At 39.5% G+C, this 25353-nt stretch overlaps 1 long non-coding RNA gene across 1 annotated transcript; it reads right to left on the reverse strand.

The window, feature by feature from the left end:
- Positions 1-23827, reverse strand: LOC140529209 (uncharacterized). Its single transcript, XR_011975454.1, has 5 exons — positions 23602-23827; positions 19818-19950; positions 18760-18820; positions 11213-11375; positions 1-100 (listed from the first exon to the last, which is right to left on the reverse strand). It is a non-coding gene; the product is annotated as an uncharacterized lncRNA (long non-coding RNA).
- Positions 23828-25353: the final 1526 nt, after the last annotated feature.

A 25353-nucleotide genomic window follows, 5' to 3' on the forward strand; every position in this document is an offset into this window, starting at 1 on the left:
TCAAATAGAAACACAGTGTTTTGATAATACACTCCAAATTCATGATGTCTCTCTTAAAATGGCTTCAAGTTATTTCTGTATTAAAGAGGAAACCCAAACTCTAAAAACAAACAAGCAAATAACCAAATTAATTAAAACTTCCACAAACAAGTTTCCATTTCTGGAATACCTAAGCTATTGTTCCTGCCTCAGTAGCTCAGAATAAGGGCTCTTCCCTCCTATAACGGGCATAAAGTGGAGACTCCCCATGACTCTTCCTGATGTTGAAGTATCAGAATTGAGACCACTGGGTTAGGGTCTAAAATCAGTTGCTCTGGACAATTCTTTAAACTTTCCTTTAAAATTTTCCGTTTTTGCTTTGAGTTTATTATGGTTCCCCTCCAGCACCCAACACAGCCCATTAAATTTTAACTGAGATTTAAACTTAGGCTGTGCTATTTCAAGTTTCCATTTAATCCACTTTCATTCTGTTCTTAGTTCTTGCCTTTGAACCTCAGCATTCAGTTTTCTGAAAATCCAACTATTTACAAATTTCCTGAAACTCAAGACTCTCTTACAAGATAGTGATTTGTATCAAGAATTTTTCCTTTTTGATATATTCCTGATAATTTCTTAACCTTTTGCTTTTCTGTTTTCAAGTCACATTATATAAGTTCTAAATGTGCTGTTTTTGCTTCTCTTTTTCACCCTACTTTTGTTTCTTTTATAGGTTAGCATTGTTGTTGTTTAGTCACATCCAACTCTTAGTGACACTATAGGTAAGGAGGATTTTGTTATCCTTTTTAAGAGTCTAGTTTCTCAGGATTTATGACCATGGCAATGTCTAGCTTCCAGGTGTTAGATAACAACTCCCAGAATAGCCCCAAGGATCCTGGATAGTAATTCCTAGAAACACAGCGACAGGCAGTCCTACTGAGACTGCAAAATGAGACAATGTGATATTTACTATGCTTGCACCAAATTACAATATTACTAAAATTAACCTGTGAGCCTAATGTTGGCAAGATTCCTTCTATGCCTGTTGCCCTATAAAGCAAGTGGGAACTGGTCAGTGAGTGGGGAACCCATTTGGGATTTGGGTAATGTGTTGAGAAATGCATGTACCTGCCTCAACCGATCCCCATTGAGGCTTAGGGGATTCTTAGTAGGAATTGTAGCTCCTACTATATTCTCACCTGCCCCTGTGATAAGGGTGATTAGGGAATGCTATAGGATTTGATGCTCTCATTATCAGCTACTCCTTTGAGAAGAATACACTAGAATAAAGTAAGATTATTAACCTTTCCAAAGATGTCTTCCTGTCCTTCCTGTCTGATCAGATCCAGAGTGAACCTGTTAGAGGCTGAGTCCCCAAACTCCAGTGCATCCCATGTGTTATTTGTAAAACAGAACCTATTTAGGGTTTTCTTGGCAAAGAGACTGCAAGGGTTTGCCATTTCCATCTCCAGCTCATTTTACAGATAAGGAAACTGAGGCAAACAGGGTTAAATGACTTGCTCATGATCCCATAGCTAGTAAGTGTCTGACACCAGATTTGAACTAATGAAGAGTCTTCCTGACTCCAGAAACAGACTCTATCCACTGCATCGCCTAACATTCCTCTCTCTATTGGGCTTATTTATTCTTTCACATTGAGGCATGCTACCCAAAAAGCCCCTGTTGCCTTAGCCTCCTTTCTGGTTCAACCTGTGTTATACTTTTTGTAAAATGACTCGTATTTTTCATGCAGTTTGGTTATTGGATCACGTTAAGCTGACAGATTTCCAAGCACAATTTCTGTCCTTCACCTACTTTACCAGTTTGGTCTCTTGAGTATAAAATCAGCTCTTCTTGCCAGCAACAAATGGTACATTCCTTTATCGCCAAACACTTTTTCTATATCTGATCAAGTAATTCAACTAGATCTTGTACATATTATTGCATCACTTGAATTGATAACTAAATTCAACCAAATCATTCCTTTAGACTGGTACAGGTCAGGCAAGGTGAATTCAAATTCTTACACAATAAAAAGGAATCAAATATTACTTTAAGAAATACTTCCTCTTCCTTTGCTATTTTCTGAAATGCCACTTTCAAATTGAAAAAAGAAAGAACAAAAGGAAGGAAGAAGAAAGGAAGGAAAAGGAAAAAGGAGAAAGAAAAGAGAGAGAAAGAAAGAAACTAGAGGGAGCAAGCAGAGCCTTAGCCAAGTTTTACAACTGCAAGATAAGTGCTCCACTAACAGTTTTTGCCATTGGCAGCTGGTTTTATGTTCTGCTGAGCTTAAGCCTTCCTATAGCCTACAACAATGCAATGTCAAGGTTCCCTTTTATTTTCTGGGGTTCATGAACAAAGATAAGTGCAGCAAAATCTCGTTCATGATAGAAGGAGTTAAACATTTAGTAGCATTCCTTTGATCTATATAATACCTTCTTTTCCAAAAATGACAAGTAAAAGAAAAAATGCCCATCTCACTCAGGTTAACTATGACAAATAATCCCTAGGAGAAAAGTTGATCCTTGACTTTCAGACTTACTGCAGTTTTCCCAGGGATCCAAACATGCCTTCTTTCAAAGTCAAACAATTCCAAGTGGGGTTCAGCTTCATCAGTTACTTCAAGATAACAATTTTGCGGGTCCCAAAAAATTTTGCCCAAACTTCCAAATTCTTGCCTTGTCTGCATTCTCCATCACTGTTATTGAGCATGCTTCTAACTCAAATCTGTTGGAGGATAACACCCTTATTATCTTCCGTTCACTGACCATGAGAGCATCTAGAAACTGAGCCTCACAGAAAAAAACATGGTTTTGCTCACGAGGTACATTTAGTAAGGATCATGAGGCAAATAGATAAATGGCAAAAGATTGGCTCAATAATGTCCTTATAACCTCAGCATAAATTCAAGTTTATGAAGTATGTAGAATATCAGTAGAAAATTCTAGCTCAGAAAAGCACAAATATATAAAAACGAATTCCAGTATAAATGAAAAACTTCATAGTAATCCTAAAAATAAAAGATGTATAATTATTCCTGGAATAAGAGTGGCAGTGGATTAACACTCAATCCCTGGGTATAGCAGAATCTCCCTGGATATAAAACCACATAGACTTCCCAATTCTTTAAAGAGAAGTAGGAGAGAGAGAAAAAGAAAGAAAAGTTTATGGTTGCTCCTCCTCCCCAAATGAGTAATATTTTATCCACTTCTACCTATAAAGAATGGAAGGAGCCATCACTCTTCCCACTGCTCCATTTTCTAGAAGGGAGGAAAAGGGAGAAAGCATGAAAGCAAGGCCAAATCTCTGCTTCTCTGCTAGAACCCCAGGAAAAAGAAAGGCAAAGAATATGAGAGCAGGGCCATAATGCTGCTGCTTTTGTGGTCAAATAGAAAAAAAGAGAGTCAAATGAATAGAAAAGCAGATCTTGAAGTCACATTTTTTGTTGTTAAGTCATTTTTCAGCTGTGTCTAACTCTCCATGGCCCCATTTGGGATAGTGGGATACTGGAGTGGTTTGCCATTTCCTTTTTCAACTTATTTACAGATGAGAAAATTGAGGTAAACAAGGTTAAGTGACTTGTCCAGCGTCACAAAGCTAGTAAGTGTCTGAGGCCAGATTTGAACTCAGGAAGAAGTCTTCCTGACTCCAGGCCCCACACTATATGTATTGTGCCACCTAACTGCCTTAAAGTCATACTACTACTAGTCAAGTCACATCCCATATTCCTAGTGATGTCACGTTTTTCTAGGATCCAGCTCCTCCCCTAAGGGAAAAACATTATTGTATCTACATTCTAAGTTATGTCAGCCCTGAAGGTACATGGTAGTGGTTTCCCTTTCCTAAAGAAAAATACAGTTTTAAATCAAGGGGTCCTACCCTATTCGTGATAGAAAGCTACCTCCTCAATATGGACCACATGAATCATTAATACTGGCTGGAGCCTTGTGAGGGAAGGGCATATTATTCTATGCCTTTCCCATTCAAATAACTAGAAAGTTTCCATTGTTAACTACGGAACTATGGCATTACCAGAGATGGCTAACTTGAGTATAACTTAAGAGACAGGCTGGTGACTGTGGAGAGGCTTAAATTTATCTAGACTAAAGAGTTTATTCAGGATGACTCCAGGGTGATGAATCCAAGGGACTAGGAGAATGGTGATGCCCTTACCAGAAATAGGGACATTTGGAAGAGGGACAAATTAGGGAAGAAAGATAATATATCTCAATTTGGCCACACTGAGTTTGAAATGCCATCAAGATATTCACATAGGAGGGATGTCCAGAAGGAGTTGGTAGTATGGGGCTGGAGTTTAGGCAATTAGGGCTAAATGATAGGTTTGGAAGCCACTGGTCTCAAGATGATTCTTGAACCCATTAGGGATGGATGAGATCACTCAGCAACAGAGTGTGGAAAGAAAATATGATCCAGAATAGAGCCTTAAGGGACACTCACATATAGAGGATGGGAGATAATCCTACAGCAAAGGAAACTGAGAAGTAACGGTAGACAGGTAACAGGAAAGAGCAAAGTCATGAGAGCTAACAGAAGAGTGAGAATGGAGGAGGAGAAGGAGCCAACAGTGTCAAAAGTTGAAGAGAGGTTAAGGAAGTAAAAGAATGAGAAAAGGCTATATTACTTAGCAATTAAGAGAGAACCTTTGAGAAAATAGTTTTAATTGCAGGGTGGGGTCAGTAAGGAACTGGACCACAAGGAAGCAAAGAAGTCAGTTGGTGGTGAGGAAGGAGAAGCAGTGAGCATACACAATTCTTTCTAGGAGTTTGGTGGTGAAAAAGAGGAGAGCTATAGGACAATGGTTTAAGAAGATGAGAAGTGGATGGTTTTTTTGGTTGTTTTGTTTTTAAGGATAGGGCAAACAAGTAAGGGGCAGTTAGGTGGCATAGTGCATAGAGTGCTGTGCCTAGAGTTCTGAGTTCAAATCCAGGCTCAGAAACTTACTAGATGTCTGACCCTAGGCAAGTCATTTAATCCTGTTTGCCTCAGTTTCCTCATCTATAAAATAAGCTAGAAAAAGAAATGACAAAGTCACTCCAGTGTTTACAAAAAGCAAGACATGACTGAATAACACCACACACAGACTTAACTATGTAGGCAGCAGAGACAGCATCAGTAGATAGGAAGAGACTAATTGAAGATATATCAGAGAGAGAAGTAATAACCAATAGGACAAACTTTGGGAGGAAATGGGTGGGGTAGGATTAAGGTCACACCGGTCTTAGCTTTGGCAGGGAGAAGTAACAACTCATACTCAAAGACTAAAGTAAAAGAAGGGTGAAGATCGTGTGTGTGTGTGTGTGTGTGTGTGTGTGTGCGCACGCACATGTGAGCATGCGTGTGTGCATGTGTGACCTGAAGGGCAAGAGAGATGAGGGAGCTCATTATGGATGGCCTCAGTTTTCTCAGAGTAGGAGGCAATGTCATCTCTTGTGAGAAAAGGAGGTTCAAGGGTGAAGTTGGAACCCCAAGGAAACAGGATAATATTTGGAACATTCACTATATGAATCAAAATAGCAGTATATTAGGTGGCAAAACTAGGACTAGAACCGAGGTCATCTGACTCAATTTAATAATTCCACAAACATGTATTAAGTGCCTGGTATGTGCAAGACACTCAGCCCAGTACAGGGACATAAAAATGATTTCTGGCCTCATTCTCATTCTTTGCCGCCTCAAAAAGAGCTGTGAATAATTTTATGTATCCTTAGAGTTTGTAATCTATCCTTCTAATCCACCCCTCCTCTCCTTCTCCCCTTTCCCTCCTATTTCCCTGTTGATTGTCTATTTGTCTGTGTGTTTTGCTCCGTCCTCTGACCAGTTCAGACGAAAATGAGGTTGAAATATCAACTGTTCCCTCACTTCTTCTTCTTGTTCACAGAGATGTGTACTTATACATTAAGTGAAATAATGTTCCCTAACCTGCTTTTTCATTAACTTCCTCCCCACCAAAATTATCAAGATATAACAGAACCACTGCAAGACCTTCTGTTTAATTAGACTTCCTCTGTGACCCCTGATGATGACAGAGTTCGGAGGGGAAACCTATCATTTCCCCATATTTGAATGTTTATCAAGGCAGTTTATCCTTAGTTGGTCCCTTATCATTGTTCATTGTTCATCTTTTTGTTTCTCTTAACTCCTGAGTTTTAACTTCAAAGTTTCCATGCAGTTTTGGTCTTTTCATCAGGAATACTTGGAAGTCTTCTACTTCATTAAAGATCCATCTTTCTTCCCCCTCTAAAGCATCATACTAAGTTTTGCTGGGTTAATTACTCTTGGCTGTAAGTCTATATCCTTTACTTTCTGGAATATTTATTTCAAAATCTTTTCTCTTTGATTGTGGTAGCTGATAAATCATGTGTGATCCTGACTGTGACTCCTCAGTTCTGTCTTTCTGGCTGCTTACAGTATTTTTTCTTTGATCTGATAACTCTTGATTTTGGTTATGATATTCCTGGGAGTTTTCATTTGGGGATTTATTTCAGGAGGTGACTAGTATATTCTTTCTATTTTCACTTTGTCCTCTGGTTCTAAGTGATCTGTGCAGTCTTCTTTTAAGATTTCTTAAAAATAAGATGTCTAGGTTCTTTTTCTTTTTTGGGTCATGGCACTCAGATAGTCCAATGATTCTTTAATTTTTTTCTCCCCAACTACATTTTCTTCTACTTTTTAAAAATCTTTTGTATTTTAATATTAGTTTCTATTGGGCCCATTCAAATTTTAGGAAGTTGGTTGTGTGGGCAAAGTTTTATACCTCTTGTGCCAAGCTGTTAATTCCTTGTCTTCCATAACTCTTTTCCAATTTTTTTCCTCAAGTGCTCTCATTTCATTTATTTATTTGGTGAGGCAATCAAGATTAAGTGACTTGCCCAGGGTCATATAGCTAGTAAGTGTCAAGTGTCTGAAGCTGCATTTGAACTCAAGTCCTCCTGACTCAAAGGCCAATGTTCTCTCCACTGCATCACTGAGCTGTTCCTCTCATTTCATTTATAAAAACATTTAATGGGGGCAGCTAGGTAGCACAGTGGCACACCTAACCCCAATTGCCTTGCCTTCCCCCTCCCCCAAAAACACATCCAAAAATATGTTAACCTTTTTTTAAAAAGCCCAAAAAACCCTCTTGCTTCATCTCTTTTAGGAATTCTAATTGAATTTTTTTATGCCCAAGTTATTTTTCTGTGAGACTTTTCTTGTAAATGTGGAATCATTCTCTTCTGCATGTTTTGTCTTGAGCTTCTCTGCCACCATAATATCTCTTTATGGTGGTATTCATTTTTTGTTTGCTCTTTCTTCCAAAATATTTCACTTTGGATTTCATATTTAGGCTAGGTTCTGCCACACTTCTGGAGGAAAAAACTAGTATGCTGATGCTTTTGGAAGGTATTGAGTTTTGTGTTGTTTCAGGATTCCAGGGACAGGTTGGAAATCTGCAAACTTTCCAAGGTCCTAAAGTAGTCTGATCCAGGGCTAAGCCTGATTGCTACCTGGTCTGAACTCTGCAAGTTGCTGCCTGGGTTTGGATCAGAGCAACAGGAGATTGATGCCAAACTCCACTCCTATCATGCACAAATAGAAACATTTAGAAGACTTCAGCATTAACATTCTGTGAGTCTCAGTTTTCTCACCAGTAAAATGGGGGGACTGGTCTAGATGGACTCTGATATCCCTTCTAGCCTCAGACCTGTAATTGTATGATATACAGGGAACTCTCTCTTTCCTTTGCATTCAGTTCTGGAATCCTCCATGACAATGGCAAAACAAAACAAAACATTTATGAACATACGTTTCCCCGTTTGATGTCTCGGCTGATGTCACCAGAGGGCCCCTCAACATTTATTACCTCTCTTGTTACATCCTTCAACAAATCTCACACTATTTGACATGCAGGAGAAATACCTTGTTGGTAGAAAGTCTTTGGTATAATTTTGCTTCATCAAATTTTTTTATAGTCCCATGCTTTTCTTTTTTTAAACATAAGTCAACAGATAATAAGCAAAATAGGTTCTCATATTCTCTGCCTCTTTCATCAGTTGTATGGCTGTACTCTAACTGGTGGATAGTAGATTCTTAATAAATGCTTATTGACTAATTGTCATTGAATATCACTTGTGAAAACTTAAATATTCCCTTTCCAAACCGTCATCAAAGATGAACTTAATGTGTATAGATCATTCCCCTAAAAATTTTTGTGGAGATGGGAATGCAGGTATAGGGAGTGGTAGTTATCGACATTTTCTCATTCATTTTTTGTGTAATGATAAGGGCCTATATTTTCCCCAAGCACCAGAAAGCTCTTTATAGAGTTTCTCACTTCCTTCTCCTCCTTCATCAAAGATAATGGCACATAAGTAATTATACTAGCTTGCACTTTCGGTTTTACCAGAAGCTTGACAAATACTATCACATCTGATCCTCACAATAATCCTAGAAGGTATATACTATTATTATCCCCATTTTATAGATGAAGAAACTGAGGCAGACTGAGGTTAAGTGACTTGCTGCCCAGGGTCACACAGCTAGTAAATGCCTCTAGTAGGATTTGAATTCAGGTCTTCCTGATTCCATTTCAGTGGGCTATCTGCTGTCACCCAGCTACAAATATATTGGACAAAAACTACAAATATCTTCATGAGGGCCTTTGTGCAAATGTTTATAACGAGCATCGCAATAAAAGATGACCAAATGTCTGTTGCATGACATCATGATTCTTGTTGTTTTAAGACCCATCATAAAATCAACTCCATAAGTTTTTTTGCCCTTCCACAGAGAACCTGGGCATCATCCTTTGATTTAGCTACAAAATCCTTTTGTCTTCTGGTTTCCTTTATAAAAAGAAAGGCAAATTTAATACAATTCAGTTCCTTTAGTAGTCCATCCATGCACTGATCACTAGACAAAGTCTGGAGTATCATATGAACGTTTATAGATGGTCTCAAAATGATGAGTTGCCTTTTCATCCTCGGCCCCCTTTTCTGCTACTCCACCACTGTCACTGCGTTGTATTTTTCTTTATTTCATGGGTTGCAATAGCTAATGAATTTTTACCAAGTAGCCAGGCTACTAGTGATGAGCCTTTCCGTACTTAGACTAGTCCTCCTAAAACAGAAATTATCTGTAGCTAGACCATGGAATAGGATGGTAAAACAAGTATTTAAACACTTACAGTGTGCCAGGCACTATGTTAAGCACTCTAGCTACAAACAGAAAATTGAGACAGTCCCTGCTGTCAAGCAACTCACATTTCAATCTGGGGAGGGAGCATATACTGGAAGGTTCTGCTGTAGGGCTGGTAGAACTTCAGGAGCAATGGCAGGGCAGATAGGAATCAGAGTGGTCCACCATCTTACCAGTAGCACAATTGGTTCTGCTTGCCCATCCCACTGGTACACTGTCCATGCTCTAGTTCTTTCTATTACAGTCTATGTTCTATTATAACCAATAGGCTCTTGTCTTTCTATTAGCTACATAATTTAATAATTTCTGATCGCAGGTGGAGATAACATCTGACTACAGAAAGGTTTCCATTTTTTGTAACACTTTTTCCCATTGGGATGTCCAGGGCCTCCTGACTGGGCAAATCAAAAACAGGGTTGTTTCCTTAAGAGAATTTCATACTAGCATTTGACCTGTAGAGGGTGGTGTCTGCTTTAGTAACCAGCTATGGTAGCACAGAGCCTTACTGCCTCACCACCAGAGTCCAGTATTCTTTCAGCAGTGCCCTGTATCAGAAGGACGTGGTTGGGATAAATGAAACCACCATTGATGTTCCTGGAGAGTAGTTCTGATCATGTAACTCCTTTGGTTAGAAAGGGTTAGAGGCTCCCTATCGCCTCTGGGATAGAATACAAAGTCCGTCACTGTCTGGCTCCACCCTGGCTTTTCTTTTTGGTTGCTCCCACTCACAGAATCAACTGTTCCACACAAACTGGCTTCCCAGTTGTCTCTTAGACAGAATATTCCACGTCTTCTCTCCAAACCTTTGTCCGTGCTGTCCCTGATGCAGGGGACATTCTTCTTGTCTTCCTCTCTTGGAAACACCATTACCCCTCCCCCACCCCCTTTCAAGTCTCAGTTAAAGTGTCATGTCCTTCAAGAGGCCTTTTCTGATTTCACCAGCTGTTAATGCCCAACCACATTACTTTGTATGTATTTTACGTTTATCTATGTTTAGTTATATGTGCACATGCTCTATTTCTCTCCTCCCCTTTTCTTCCCCCCTGTCCCCTCCAGGTACAATCTAAGTCCCTTAAGGGCAGGAACTGACTTGGTTCTGTCTCTGCATCCCTTCTGTCTAGTACACTGTCTGGGACGTAGTTGGTGCTTAATTAATGCTTGTTGAATTGCATAGTAATGGTAGACAATGCAGCCCAAAGATTCAGCCATTGGTTGGAAAGAGAAAGATTTGAATTTCATTCTCCACTCCTGCCAGAGGATACCTGAATAAAGGTGAGACTATTCCTTGCTTTTTTTTTTCCTATTTCAATTTCTCAATTAGATTCAATATATAACCAAGTTGTATTATTCAATAAGGATAATTAGTTGTCCCCTTTCAGTCACCAGAGAGCTTGATGTAGACTTGTGGTGTTTGTCTTTTTAAAATCTAGAGAAGGAGGTTTTTTTAGAATAAATTTTTTAAAAAATTTAACATTCACTTTTTAAAATTTTGAGTTTCAAATTCTCTCCTTTCCTCTTGCTCTTCCCATGCCCATTGAGAAGGCAAGAAATGTGATCAATTACAGATGTGAATTCATGCAAGACCTATTTCGATATTAGCCATGTTGCAAAAAAAAAGTCAAGAAAAATAAAGTTAAAAAACTATACTTCAGTATGCTTCAAGCGTACTCCATCAATTCCCTCTCTCTGGAGATGGACAGCATCTTTCGTGGTAAAATTTCCCAGAAGGTCTAGCACAGGGGTAGGGAACCTGTGGCCTCAAGGTCATATGTGGTCTTTTGACTGAGTCCAAGTTTTACGGAACAAATCCCCTTAATAAAAGGATTTGTTCTGTAAAGAGTGGATTCAGTCAAAGGACCATGCTTGAGGGGCTAGAGGGTCACATGTGGCCTTGAAGCTGCGGGTTCCCCACTCCTGAACCATATGATGTTGAAGAAACCACTTGAGCTCTTGGGGCTTCAATATCCTCCCCTTCAGAATCAGGAGATTGATTTCAGATCTGACTAGTGTCCCATTATCCTTTTCATCCCCTTTTGCTTACCTTACTTTTGCTGTGTAACCTTCTGGCTCATTAGTTGTAGGGGCCAAGAGGAAGGGCACAGGGTAGGAGCCAGGAGGGCTGGGCTGTTGCCCTGGTTCTAGTGCTAACTCCCTCTGTGACGCTGTACAAATCAGGTCATCAAACAGGCCTTCAGTTTTCTCATCTATAAAATGCAAATGTTAGACTGGTGAGGTCCTTTCCAGCTCTAAGATTCTGAATTCTAGATCTGGGTAATGTCCTCCATCCTGCCACTCCCTCCTCTATACCTTAGATCTTTCCCTTAATTATGTGACCTCAAGGTTCACTGGTATGTGCTGTAATAGAAAGACAGGCCAAGAGTCAAGAGATCTGCATTCTAACCTTGGATCTGCCATGTACTAAACGGGAAACCTTAGGAACATCATTTTTACCTCTCATCCTCAAATTCTTTATCTGTCAAATGGAAGTGTGGCAAGTAATGTATACTTAATATGTCACAGCATTGTTGCAAGGATACACTGAGATGATGGATATGAAAGGTCTCTGGAAAAGAGTTAAAAGTGCCATACAAATATAAGGTCTCGTAAGAGGCTGTCCTCTCCTCACCTTGATGTCTTGATGAAATGTTTTGCCCTCACCCCTCACCAGCTGCAACTTGTCCAGCTAATCTCTATCATGGCTGGATTCAGCTTTCCTTTGAGCTGCCAGGGAAGAGCTGTCTAGTTCTATAGCTGATGATAGGATGGTGGTATTGTTTTCCCTAGAAGTAATATGGCATGGTGAAAATATCCTTGCATTAGGAGTTGGAAGACTTAGGTTAAAGTCTTGGTTCTGCTATTTGCCATCTGTGTAACTACTCAAAGCTATTTTAAGTTCCAATTTCCTCATCTGTATAATGAGGAGTTCAATTAAATAATTTCTGAGGCCCCTCCTAGAGCTAAAGTCTATGACTCTTCTCCCTCTTTCTATCCTCACTCCCCCATTCTTTCATTCACCCCATCCCACTCACTTCCTGCAATGGTGATAATAAAAGCTAAAAGGAAAGACACTTGGTTCTTTGGAAGTACTCCCCCCCCATTAGAAGCATCAGAGATGATACTGTCAATACAAAGCAATGAATTCCATCTCCATGTGATGTCCCAAGAAAGTCACTAATGACCTCAAGAACTATTCTGTGAACATAATTCCATAGACTTCACTAATTTTTAAAAATAGAATTCATGCCATAGATTACTTCCTTTTGGGTGATTTTCAAAACTGTCAGCCTCAAAACCAATCCATAAACTCTTAAATGTTTAGTATTACTTTACCTAAACTCCCAGGTGAGATTCAAGAAGGATGGGGGTTTGAGCCAAGTGGCTTTTTAGAGCTCTATCATCAGGGAAGAGCTTCTGAACTAAGTCAGAGCTGTTGACAGGCTCCTGGCTGGTCTAAGGTTTGGGGTATAGGATGCTAAGAAGTGACCTAACCAGACACGGGAGGACCTCTTCTCCTAACCCAGCTGGGAAGAGGTAAAAGTAATGTCAATAAGCATTTATTAAGTGCCTACTATGTGCTAGGTGTGAGATGATAAGGGACTGCACCAAGGTGATAGCAGCGTCAGAGGGGAGAAGACAGTATATATGAGAAATGTGGGGAAAGTAGAATCCATTGGCCTTGCCAACAGATTGTAAATGGAGGGTGAGTGTGGTAAAAGAATGAGGATTCTACGATGCAAGTTTGGGTGACTGGGCCAATGGTGGTATCCTAGACAGTAATATAGAGTGGTTTAGAGGAGTAAGCTAATCATGTTGAATTTAAGATGTCTGCTGGACATCTTTAAGATAGCTACTATGGCAGTTGGTTGGAAATGTGAGACTGGAGGTCAAAGGAGAGCTTGAGCTGGACAAATAGTACTGAGAATCATTTGTATAGACATGATAACTGAATTCATATGAATTCACCAAGTGAAATAGTACTCAGGGGTGGGGAACCTGTGGCCTAGAAACCACACGTCCTCAAGTGTGGCCCTTTGACTGAATCCAAACTTCACCAAGATTTGTTCTGAAAGTTTAGATTCAGTCAAAGGGCCACACTTGAGGACCTAGAAGGCCACATGTGGCCTTGAGGCTGCAGGTTCCTCACCCCTGGTATAGAGGAAAAAGAGAAGAAGGCCAAGGATAGAGCCTTGGGATGAAAGATGAAAGAAATAAGAATAAGGCCAGGAAAGGTAGAAGAATAGTAAATTTGGTAATGTGATCATGTATGTAAGATGCTTTGTACACTTTAAAAAGGTATATGTATGTGAGCTGTCCTCATTAATATTAATGCCTTAATTTTGATTTCATCACAAAATACAAAATCGCTCATCTCAATCACACAACGTTGAAAAGCTTTCTCATGAACAAAATCAATGCAAGCAGAATGAGAAGAGAAACTGTCAAATGGACTATCTCTAGTCTGATGTAGTAAAAATATATAGAAAATTGCCAAATATATAAGATGTATAGACATTTCTTAAAAGACAAGTGGTCAGAAGATACTGACAGTTTTCAAAAGAAGCAATGCAAATTAATAATCGTATAAAAAATCACTAACAATAAGAAAAATGCAAATTAAAATAAATGATGTTTTACTTCATATATATGAAATTGGGGAAAAATTATAAAATATAGTAATCATCTCAGAGGAATTGTGGGAAGTGATACATACTATTAAATTTCTGGTAAAGCTGGGGATTAGCGTAACTATTCTGTAAAACATTTTGTAACTATTTGAGACTGGTGTGACCAGGGACAGGTGACTTTAGTGGGCCTTAGTTTCTTAAAAATATTCATAACAGCACTTTTTGTAGTAACAAAAAGTTAAAAACAAAATACGTACCCATCAACTGGGCTGAACAAACTGGTTTATGAATACAATATAATAACGAGAGCTAACATTTATGAAATGCCTACTCCATACCAGGCACCGTGCTAGGCATTTTGCAATGATTACCTCATTTGATCCTCACAACAACCTTGGGAGGTAGGTGCTGCTATTATCCCCATTTTGCAGAAGGACAAACACACTTGATGGGCATCCCCTCAATTTACAGTTCTTTGCTACAAAAGAGATGCTACAAATATTTTTATACCTGTGGATTCTTCCCACCTCCCTTTTTAAAAAAATCTCTTTGGGATACAGACCTAGTAAAAGTATTGCTGGATTAAAGGATATGCACAGTTTTACAATCCTTCAGGCAAATTGCTCTCCAGAATGGTTGGATCAGTTCACAACTCCACCAACAGTGCATTAGGGTCCCAATTTTCCCACCTCCCCTCCAACATTTATCATTTTCCTTTTCTGTCATATTAGCCAATCTGAGAGGTGCGAGGTGATACCTCAAGAGGTGTTTTAATTTGCATTTCTCTAATCAATAGTGTTTTAGAGCATTTTTTCATATGACTATAGATAGCTTTGATTTTTTTGTAAAATTTTTTATTCATTTTAAATTTCCATTTCAAGAAAATCTATGTAATAAATACTACACATTATTTTCAAGGCTACCCAGCTTTTCTTTGCTTCCTTGTAGGTTTTCTTTTGTTCTCTACTGTACTTTATTTTTCCCCTCCCTCCTCTACCCTGTCCTAAAGAAGGCTACAAGTAAACATTGATAAATTATACATACACCTACACACATATGTTTTATACATGTATGTACATAGATATCTATAAACATACACATATATAGAAGACCATACTATACATATTTCCACTTGTCATCTCTATCTCTGAAGGTGGTTAGCATCTTCCTTCATTAAGTCCAAGTCTTTCCATGTTTTTCTAAATCAACTAGCTCATCATTTCCTACACCACGGCAACTTTCCAGTCTAATCACATACTATCTGAGAGATTGGCTATGAAAGTTTTTTTTTTTTTAATATTTTTTTAAATTTTTTTTTAAAATTTATTTATTTGACATTCATTTTAACAAAATTTTGGGTTCCAAATTTTCTCCCCTTTTGTCCCCTCCCCCCCCGAAACACCGAGCATTCTAATTGCCCCTGTGACCAATCTGCTCTCTCTTCTATCATCCCTCTCTGCCCTTGTCTCCATCTTCTCTTTTGTCCTGTAGGGCCAGATAACTTTCTATACCCCTTTACCTGTATTTCTTATTTCCTAGTGGCAAGAACATTACTCGACAGTTGTTCCTAACACTTTGAGCTCCAACTTCTTTACCTCCCTCCCTCCCCACCCCTTCCCTTTGGAAGGCAAGCAATTCAATATAGGCTAAATCTGTGTAGTTTTGCAAATGACTTCCATAATAGTTGTGTTGTATAGGACTAACTATATTTCCCTCCATCCTATCCTGCCCCCATTACTTCTATTCTCTTTTGATCCTGTCCCTCCCCATGAGTGTCGACCTCAAATTGCTCCCTCCTCCCCATGCCCTCCCTTCCATCATCCCCCCCACCCTGCTTATCCCCTTATCCCCCACTTTCTTGTATTGTAAGATAGGTTTTCATACCAAAATGAGTGTGCATTTTATTCCTTCCTTTAGTGGAATGTGATGAGAGTAAACTTCATGTTTTTCTCTCACCTCCCCTCTTTATCCCTCCACTAATAAGTCTTTTGCTTGCCTCTTTTATGAGAGATAATTTGCCCCATTCCATTTCTCCCTTTCTTCTCCCAATATATTTCTCTCTCACTGCTTGATTTCATTTTTTTAAGATATGAGCCCATCCTCTTCAATTCACTCTGTGCACTCTGTCTCTATGTGTGTGTGTGTGTGTGTGTGTGTGTGCGCGCATGTGTGCGTGTGTAATCCCACCCAGTACCCAGACACTGAAAAGTTTCAAGAGTTATAAATATTGTCTTTCCATGTAAGAATGTAAACAGTTCAACTTTAGTAAGGCCCTCATGACTTCTCTTTGCTGTTCACCTTTTCATGCTTCTCTTCATTCTTGTATTTGAAAGTCAAATTTTCTTTTTAGCTCTGGTCTTTTCATCAAGAATGCTTGAAAGTCCTCTATTTCATTGAAAGACCAATTTTTCCCCTGAAGTACTATACTTAGTTTTGCTGGATAGGTGATTCTTGGTTTTAGTCCTAGTTTCTTTGACTTCTGGAATATCCTATTCCACTCCCTTCGATCCCTTAATGTAGAAGCTGCTAGATCTTGTGTTATCCTGATTGTATTTCCATAATACTTGAATTGTTTCTTTCTAGCTGCTTGCAATATTTTCTCCTTGACCTGGGAACTCTGGAATTTGGCCACAGTGTTCCTAGGAGTTTCTCTTTTTGGATCTCTTTCAGGTGGTGTTCTGTGGATTCCTTGAATATTTATTTTGCCCTCTGGTTCTAGAATCTCAGGGCAGTTTTCCTTGATAATTTCATGAAAGATGATGTCTAGGCTCTTTTTTTGATCATGGCTTTCAGGTAGTCCCATAATTTTTAAATTGTCTCTTCTGGATCTATTCTCCAGGTCAGTTGTTTTTCCAATGAGATATTTCACATGATCTTCCATTTTTTCATTCTTTTGGTTTTGTTTTGTGATTTCTTGGTTTCTCATAAAGTCATTAGCCTCCATCTGTTCCATTCTAATTTTGAAAGAACTATTTTCTTCAGTGAGCTTTTGAATCTCCCTTTCCATTTGGCTAATTCTGCTTTTGAAAGCATTCTTCTCCTCATTGGCTTTTTGAACCTCTTTTGCCAATTGAGTTAGCCTGTTTTTCAAGGTGTTATTTTCTTCAGCATTTTTTGGGGTCTCCTTTAGCAGGGTGCTGACCTGCTGTTCATGCTTTGACTGCATATCTCTCATTTCTCTTCCCAGCTTTTCCTCCACCTCTCTAAGTTGATTTTCAAAATCCTTTTTGAGCTCTTCCATGGCCTGAGCCCACAGAATATTTAGTCTGGATGTTTGGGATACAGAGGCCTTGACTTCTATGTCTTTGCCTGATGGTAAGCATTGTTCTTCCTCATCAGAAGGGAAAGGAGGAGATGCCTGTTCACCAAGAAAGTAACCTTCTATGGTCTTATTTCTTTTCCCTTTTCTGGGCATTTTCCCAGCCAGTGATTTGACCTCTGAATATTCTCCTCACACCCACCTCACCTCCAGATCCTCCCAGCCAGCGCTTGGGGTCTGAGATTCAAATGCTGCTCCCCAGCCTCGGGGCTTCGGCAGGGGCAGGGCTGCTATTCAGTGTGAGATTAAGTTCAGATGCTCAGGTCAGGGCAGGGCCACCTCTCAGGCTCAGTTCCCTCAGGGGGTTTATGCACAGACCTTCAACAATGGATCCAGGCTCCTGCCTGCTTGGGGAGCCCTGGTCTGCCGCTGCGTCAGCTACTGCCTCCCGAGGGGTCCTGAGTTATGGGGGCACCCCACTCCCCTCTTGACCTGCCAAGAAGACCCTCTCACTGACCCCTGTCACCTGTGGGTGGAGGGACCCACAGGGCTGCTGGAGATCCCGTCCCTGAAGCCCTCTCAGATCTGCTCCTCTCCGTGCCACGGCTGCGGCAGGGCTGGGCTGGGCTCCGCGTCCACAGCGTGAAGGACCTTTTGCGAGAGGTTTGCAGGTCCCTCTGGAATAGAAATCTCCTTTGCTCCACTGTGCTGTGGCCTCTACTACTCCAGAATTCGCCGTGAGTTCCTTTTTACTGATGTTCTATGGGTTGTGGGTTTGGAGCTATGTGTATATGTGTCTTTCTACTCTGCCATCTTGGCTCCGCCCCGGCTATGAAAGTTTTTCCCCAATTTTCTGCATTCCTTCTGTTCTTGGCTACATTGGTTTTATTTCCACTCAAAAATTTGAAAATAATAGAAATTATTCATTTTACACTTCAAAATGCTCTCACCTTATAATAAAGTTAAGGTCTGACACTGCTGAATTTGCTTCCTTTACATCTTTTTTTTTTCCCTTGGTTTCTTTGAAATTCCTGACCTTTTGTTCTCCCGAATGAACTTTGTTATTATTTTTTTCTAACTCAGTAAGATGATTTTTTAATAATTTAATTGGGACAGAATTGAATAAATAAATTAGGTGAATTGTAAATTTTTTTATTACATTGGCTTTATCTACCCAATAAGTATTGAACAATAAGTATTACTTCAATTATTTCAATCTGACTTTGTATAAAGAGTATTTTATGTTTATGTTCATATGGTTACTGTACCTGTTTCGATAGATATACGCTCAGGTATTTTATATTGTCTCGTTATTTTAAGTGGTCTAAAACTATAGTTTCCCTATTTTTCTTTTGATTAAATTTATTTTAGCTTTAACTTTGTTTGAGATTATGATTATTACCCCTATTTTTTTTACATAACAAATTCTACTCTTGCCCTTTATTTTATCTTTGTGATATCTTTGATTTCTTTCTTTGAAAACTGATTATTCAACTCCAAGAACCCAGAGGAGAGGGACTTCTCTAAAGAACTTTCTCCCCTGCTTCAAGTAAGTTCCTCAGACATCTGGATATAAACCTACTACATTATGTGTGGGGTGTGTGTGTATGTGTGTGTATGAATGTATATCTGAAAGTATTAATATATATTTATAATTTATAAGTATAGAAATATAATGTATTAATATACATGAGTTATTATTACCTAACAAATGATGGTTCTGGGAAGCCTGGAGACTGTAGCTTCATCTTTTTCTTCAAAAGAACTAGAAAACAAATTCAAAATGTTTTGTTGGTTGTCGATCCCCTTTACTCCTTCACCATCCCAAGGACCTAGAGGGTGTACCTACTTCCTGACTACCTACCTACCAGTAACATTACATTTCAGATCTTTCAGCTTCCTCCTCCTTCCTGCTACCACTATGGCCACCATTTTACTTGGTTTTTACTTTGGCTAAAAGTGCAAACTGGACTTGAATCCTGACTGACATTTACTGACTTTGTGACCCTGGGTGGGCAAGATGCTTAACCCTTTGGGAGCTCTGTTTTCTCATCCGTAAAAATTGAAATAATAATACTTGTGGAATACTTGATGGGAAGAAAGCATTTTATAAACTTTCAGTGCAAAAGAAATGTAAATCACTTCTCTTATATTAGCCACAACTTGTTTTCACTTGGCCTCCTAATCCATTTCTTCTATTTTGACCATATTATCTCTCACTTCTGCTGTGCTCAACCCTCATCTGCTCTCTCTGCTTTGCTGGACTTGACTCTCTCTGCTCCCTCCCTAGTCTTTGAATGCTTCAGACCCTCCAGGTACATGTTGAATTATTGTATTCCTCTTCAGGCCTAAGACTCTTACTACCTTTCAAGATCTTGCAAAGAGATTATCGTCATGTTTTATGGTCCAGAATAATATCTCCTTGGTTAGAGGCAATAGCAATGCTCCCCTCATTTTTATAACATAATAACTAAATGAATTGTGATTTCATTAATGCACCTGCTCCCTGCACTGAGGCAGATCCCCATTATAATCTCCATTATTTTTCATAGGATTCTCATCCAGGTACTTCCAAAATTACTCTATGGAAAATCTACCCAAAGTGCTAAAGCCCTTCTTCTGGTTATTGGGATATATTAAGCAGATTAATCTAGCACTCAAATTGTCCATCCTTTGCCACTCATATTCACTAGATGAGTGACCTACTACTCTCTTTTCAGTTATCTGGACCCCTAATGATATCTCCTATTCCCCTAAATTACCATTGGCAACATGCTGGTGATTGGCTCTCAGTCTACTTGCATCCACTGTATATCTTTTCATTGTCCTGAGGGTCACCTGTAATTCTTACTCTTCGGAGACGGCATTGTTATAGCCACAGAACATGAATGATTCCTAGCAGAAATAAGATCAAGGGCATTAAAAGTACTGAACAATTTCCCAGATGCCTGGTCTCCTCCTATTCAACACTAAGCTCATTGTCTGGCTGTAGCTTCTGATAAATATCCATCGGTCAATCAATCAGTTAGCAAATACTCATTAAGTTTTCACTATGGCTAGGCACTTGGGATAAAAATAAATTTTATCAGTGGGCTGACTGTTCAGCGGCAACATCACAATCTGAAGAATAACCTTTTTTCATCCTCTCACATTCTTTGGATGTGGATGATTAAGCTAAAATCTTTCAAATAATTTTGTGGATTTCGCCAAGGAGGCTTTATAATGTTCTAGGATTCTATACAATGAGCACATCATGATGTCATCTCTCGGTAGGACCATTTATTGGCACCAGTAAGGAATTCTCTCTTTATCTGGATTCCATAGGAGACAACCTCTATAATAATAACTATAACTGACATTTATTTGGCACTTTCAAATTATAAAGTATTTTGTGTAGTAAAGAGCTTAAATAGGCATATGCCTTGCTTGATGTTAATGTTCAATTGGTCTTTGAGTAGTTATCTTGGTAGTTGCATCTCTATTATACAATTTTATGTTATTTAATGTGTATACAGAAAGCATCTCTAATTAAGGCTGAATTTTGTTCTACTAAATCAAGTGCTTTGAAAAAAATCAACAAAAATATAGTTGTCAGTGTCATACTTTCCATCTCTCCTAATTGCTGCAAATGTGTGGTCTGCTAGAGAAACAAAACACAAAACAAAAAACAAAAACCTTCAGAGCCTGCCTCTCCCCTTTGCATGTATTTGTTAAATGTATTATAACAAATGTACTTTCTAAGTCACCAGCAGATGTTGTGACAAGAGCCCCTATCCTTGCATAACCTCCCTTACCCACTGAGCCTGTGCAGACCTTGTTCTACTGAATAAACCTGTTCTGGTTCAGCCTGTCCCCCAACTGAGAGAAGTTTATAGCAGAATTCAAACACGCAAACATATAGGGGAACAGTGAGTCCCTTGCCGCTCTCTTCCATGCTTCTGATCTAGGTGAGCCCAGGGGATACACTCAGGTACAGATTGGGTGAGAATAAGGGGAGTATAGCCCTAAGAAAACCTGGGGCTTTCTTTGTACTGCTTCCCTAAGTCATCCTGGGGTCTTGGAGTACCCAGCCATGTTGGATGCCCTAGCTCTAAGTTCTCCTGTTCATTCGTGGGATTCTAGAAATGTCTGGAAGGAACTTGAGACCATATAGTCCTTTCACTTCTTTATTTGTGGGTTGTTGTTTGAACAACTTATGCATGATTTCATCATAGGTAAGAAAAACCACTCAAGCAAAGAAGATCAACAGCTTTGGTCCAATTAATATTATAGTCCTAGGGAGTTGCCAGGAGATATTGAGAGATTAAGTGACTTGGTCAGAATCATAAATTCTCCATTAGGAACAGTTTTGGGGCCAGGTCTTCCTTACTCTAATTTTACTGTATCAATAATCCTCTAACTTCATTCAGTTTCGAATCTCCCCTTTCACCAAGAAGGAGATGAAATTCTGACCCAAAGGCCTAAAACTTTTATCGAGCAGGTTTTCGACTTCTGCATTGCTTATTACAACTGACCCCCAAACAATCTCTTCATATCCTATCCCATTCTTCCCAGCCTAGCCTGGGGGCTCAAGGTGGCAATCTGACTCTAGCACTCCTCCTCTCAAATTCATTCCATCCTTTCCACCCATACAGCCATCACCTGGCTGCTAAACTATTCTAACAGTCTCCTAAGGACTTCCAGCCTTTCCACTCTCTAACATATCCTCCACATCACTTACAAGAAATATTGCTAAGGTCCAGGTTTGGCCTTGCCAACCCCATGAACCAAACTTTCAGTGGCTCCCTATGATTTCCAGGATAAAATTACAAGCCCAGTAGCCTAACATTCACAGTCCTACACGATCTAACTCCTACTTAACTTATCCAGGCTTATTTCATATTATTCCCTTTCCTCTATTCCAAATTCCAATCGAACCTAATTATCATGTTTTCTAAAATCATCATTCCAGCTCCCATCTCCATGAATTCATCTGAGCCACATGCCTAGAAATGCCCTTCCTCCCCACTGAGGCCTTTCCCGATCCAGATCTTCAGGGCTTCCCTCAGTGGACACATTCTCCTTCATGAAGCTTTCTCTGATTCCTGAGGTAGCTATTGCTTGCTTCCTCCTCAAACTACCCTCTGCTAAGATTTATTTGTGTTTATCCTGTTTCCTCCAAGGACAGCAAAACACCATATGGTCTAGGGGATAGAGTACTGGCCTTAGACATGATGATGATGATGATGATGATGATGATGAAGAAGATGATGATGATAGCAGCAGTTAGCATTTATATAGCTAGCATTTAAAGTTATCTTATTTTATTCTCACAACAATCCTGGGAAATAGATGCTATTATTGTCCTCATTTTACAATGAGGAAACTGATGCAGACAGAAGTTAAGTGATTTACCCAGGATCACATAGATTACAATTGTTTGAGGTCACATTTGAACTCATGTCTTCCTGATTCCAAGCATCTCCACTGTGCCACCTAGTTGCCAAGGGACCTGGGTTCAAATCTCAAGATACAAATGTTATTTATTCAGTAAAAAATACAGAGAGGATGTGAAATGGAGACTCTTTCTTTTTCTGGTAAGCCTTCATCTCCTCCCAGGGATCTGAATGGTCCTTTCCACGGTGAATGAGGCTCTCAAAGTAACTTGGTGTTTAAATCCAATCCTTCTTCAGTGAGCCTGACTACTCATCCCCTACTCCCATCTATATAGTCCTCTAGATCAGTCAATCAGCACCAATTAAGAACTTTCCTCAGTAGCTATTGCCAAACACTTTGCAACTTACAGGTAGAGCTCCAAACAAGAGGAAAGAACTAAAGGTGTGCTAAAGAATCAAGATATCTGACTTTCCTTGTGCGCCAACACTCTCCAGAGACCTGTATCTCCTATGTAATCTAGAGAACTGCCCTCAGTGGGGATGCATCAAGGGAAAAGATCAGGATTTGCTCCTTTTCATCATTCATGGATGAGTCTGGGCATTCAGTGCTACAGATCCATCATTCCCTTGGCTCTGGGTGTTCTGGGCATCATGGGCTCATCCCTTCAATGTTTGCCTGTCCAGGTTATCCTCCCTAGCTGGAGAAGATGTCAGCTATAGAGTTAGAGCATCAGAGATCCCTCTTTCAGAAGGAAATAGCCCATTGACCTAAGACTTGACACTCTTTCACTCATGCCCCAAGGCCCTTCTCATCTTGAACTCCAAAGAATCAAAATTTCAGTTGTTTCAAAGGGTAACAGAGAGATTTAAGACAGGTCTAAATAAGACAGAGTGAGCACTATACTGGCATCCATATCATGACGTTAAAAAAAAGCAATAAGTGCAACTCTTCTGGAGGATGAAAAAATGAATGAATGGAGGGGAAACATTTATTATGCACTTTTTATGTTCCAGGAACACTTATGGGAGGACATAAAAAAAGTCACACAAGGTGAGAAAGGCATTTGGGCCTCAGTTTCCTCATCTATAAAATGGGGAGCTATGGACTTGATGACCTTTAGGATTCCTTCATACTCTAAATCTAGCATCCTCTAATTCTATGAATACTCACAGCTATGAGATCACGGTTGCCACACAAGTCCTGAAGAATTACACCATTTCATTTTCATTTTCCCACAGGATGCTTGGCAAAGTGCTCCATATGTAGTGGATTTGTTGGCCAATAAATGTTTGTTGAGTTGAATTGAAGTGAGAGATAGAAAACTCTCTCTGTCTCCTCAAAGTAGAATGGGAGCTTGCTCGTTCCTGACTAACCTTTTGGGAGAGCTGCTGGTTCTGTGGGTCACCTGAACCCACAGACCAACACCATTGGAACTTTCAGCCAAGGGCAGTTAAACTGATTGTTTAACTGACAAGCCCTAAGGCAAAGACCAAGGCCTTCCATGGTCCCAAGTTTTCTCTCTCTCTGGAAATTACCCCCAGGCTCAGGATTCCAGTCTAGTTCTCATACCCTCTCTTCAAATTCTTACTCCACACTTATACACTTTGTTGTGGGTCCCAACACACTCCTCATGATTCCTTTTATTCCCTTCATTTGCTTTCTTTTTTAAAAAATAAGCATTTTTCAAAAGTAATCTTTTCTTCCCACTAACTCTCCTTCCATTAAGCAAATGAGAAAACAAAACAAGATGAAAAATAAAGCACTCCATACAAAGTTGCTTAGTCTGACAAAAAATTAAAATACAAAATCTGAAAATGGGTATCTCTGTCATCCCCTCGCCCTCAGGAGGTGAGTGGCATATTCCCTCTTGATTCTTTTTGACTTATTCATCATTGCGCGGATAGCACTCAAATCTTTCCAACTTGTTTTTCTCTAAAAATTTGTCAGTCATTGTCCTATTTCTGCTCACTTCACTCTGCATAAGTTCATAAAAGTCTTCCCATTTTCCTCTGAAAATGTCCACTCCCTAATTTCTTGTTACACAATTGTATCCTATTTCATTTACATAGCACAATTTGTTTAGTGGTTCTCTAATAGGATGACCCCTTAGTTTGCAATTTTTAACTAATATGAAAAAAGCTGCTATCAGTACCTTTAGGGCAGAGAGGGGGATTGAGTGTAGAGCCTGAAGTCAGAAAGACTCATCTTTCTGAGTTCAAATCTGACCATTGTGACCCTGGGCAAGTCACTTAACTCTATTTGCCTCAGTTTCCTCTTCTGTAAAATGAGCTAGAGAAGGAAAAGCAAACCACTCCTTTATCTTTGCCAAAAAGACTCCAAATGGGGTGATGAAGAGTCAGAGAGAACTGAATAATGCCAACAAAATTGGGAAAGGAGACTGTTTCTTCATAGAACAGTAGAGTTGGAAGGGACCCTAGAGACTGTCTTATTTAACTACCTGATTTTACAAATAAGGAAATAAACGACAAGCCAGAGTCACTCTTTTAGTTAGACTGCATTTTGAACCCAGGTTCTCTGACTCAGAGTCCAATGTGCTTTCCCTGGTACCAGTATTGTATGGTGACGGATGATCAGGCTCTTCTTCAGAAATCATACTACTGCTCTGTAGGTCACTGGAGCCAGGTTTGGAGAACCTTGGGTAAGGATGAGGTTTGGCATAGTAGAGTGATAGATTTAAAGTCAAAAGGATCTTTACAAGTTAGTCTAATCCCAGTCACTTAACAGATGAGGAAACTGAGATCAGAGAAGGTAAAGAGTCTCACACAAAGTCACACCCATAGCCAGTGTGGCAGGACTTGGACCAGGAGTGTGCTGCAGCCAACTGATACTGAAAGTCCATTGTTAAATTTTAAGTGTGAGCATTTTCCCTGGGATAATGGCAATGTTACAAATCAGGGCTTA

The sequence above is a fragment of the Notamacropus eugenii genome, chromosome 2, assembly GCF_028372415.1.
Source record: "Notamacropus eugenii isolate mMacEug1 chromosome 2, mMacEug1.pri_v2, whole genome shotgun sequence".
NCBI classification, from domain to species: Eukaryota; Metazoa; Chordata; class Mammalia; order Diprotodontia; family Macropodidae; genus Notamacropus; species Notamacropus eugenii.